Source organism: Sinocyclocheilus anshuiensis, unplaced genomic scaffold (genome assembly GCF_001515605.1).
Source record: "Sinocyclocheilus anshuiensis isolate Anshui unplaced genomic scaffold, SAMN03320099.WGS_v1.1 scaffold573, whole genome shotgun sequence".
In the NCBI taxonomy this organism is placed as follows: Eukaryota; Metazoa; Chordata; class Actinopteri; order Cypriniformes; family Cyprinidae; genus Sinocyclocheilus; species Sinocyclocheilus anshuiensis.
The window spans coordinates 186,179-187,526 of record NW_015539851.1 but is presented as its reverse complement, the minus strand read 5'-3'; the positions used below and the strand labels follow the sequence as shown (position 1 = coordinate 187,526).

At 40.1% G+C, this 1,348-nt stretch overlaps 1 protein-coding gene across 2 annotated transcripts in view; it reads right to left on the bottom strand.

Moving 5' to 3' along the window:
• taok2a (TAO kinase 2a) overlaps positions 1-1,348 on the bottom strand; it is a 29,915-nt gene that overhangs the window by 14,462 nt on the left and 14,105 nt on the right. The window lies entirely within an intron of this gene.

Below are 1,348 nucleotides of genomic sequence, written 5' to 3'. Positions count from 1 at the left end.
CCATACAATGTATTTTTGTCTATTGCTACAAATATCCCCCAGCGACTTAAGACTGGTTTTGTGGTCCAGGGTCACATATTGTTTTACTGCAGTGATTTACAGTGTGTATAGAAATGTTCCCCGCCTGACGGCTGCTTTTAGACAGGATTATGAAAGAGAAAGCAAGCCACTGAAACAGACAGTCCTCAAAACCTTATGTGCGGCAGTATATGACCTCTATCTTGGTTTCTCCTTCTCACGGCATTCACAAGCTTTTAAAAACAGTCTCTCAGCAGAGAGAGAGAGAGAAAGCAGCTAGAATAAAGACAAAACTCAACTCTAACGTTTACTGCACTATACACTTTACTGCTAATACAAATTAGCAAATTCTAGCATAATACTTTGAATTATGTATTAAGCAGCTAATAAAATAGTTCACCCACAAATTGCAAAACAGAAAAAACTGAAATAAACTGATTGCAAATGTAGGAGAAAAAGACAAAACCAAAAGGTTAAGATAAGAAAATGAGATAACAGGAAAAAAAAAATCTAGACCAAAGTTCTCACCAGTGGTTTGACGCCAGTTCGTTTTGCTCGTTTTGCGCAATGTGGTATAAGGCACTCATAGCATTCATATTGAACAAGGGTGGCTTCAGAGAGAAAGGAGAGAAAGACAAACAAATATAAAATCAGTGTAAACACACACAGAAAAATCAGTCAAAAGTCAGAAGAAAAGGATGAGAGACCAGAATTAGTGCTGCAATGAAACAGAAAGACTAAGAGGTATGAATGAATAAATGAAAATGCTGGGAGGTTGAGGAAAGAGAGGATGAGACCAAGAGAAAGCGTGGAAGTTAGCTTACAATCCAAAGCAGCTTAGACACTAAAGCCCAAATCCCTTTCCATAGCAAAAGACATAGACACACGTAAGTAGACATTGATTGGCCAAACGCATATGAAAACGCCCTCACCCGCCATGATTTAAAACGCTGTGTAAACATACTGTAAACATTGTCAACTTATTTCGCAAGTATGGAAAACAGAGATGGATGGACGCTGAAGTGCAGGCACTTGTAGCAAATGTAGCACTGCCAGTTGTCGTTGGAGATTCTTAGTCCACCTTTCCGTTTCTTTCAAACGCTTTACGTATACGTCGACTTCCCATGTCCATTATTGTGAAACCCGCGAGACACAACCAAAACACAGCTCCAATCACAGCGTCCTCCATCCTCCTGTTGTTAATGTTATTCTTTGTTTCTGTTGTTGAATGGCGCGCACAAACGACGTCGCTGTCGACCGGCTTACGTCACTTCTTAGTACACACTCTCGGTGCGAATGCAACCCTTTAAATAGTACTGGGAAATAGTTC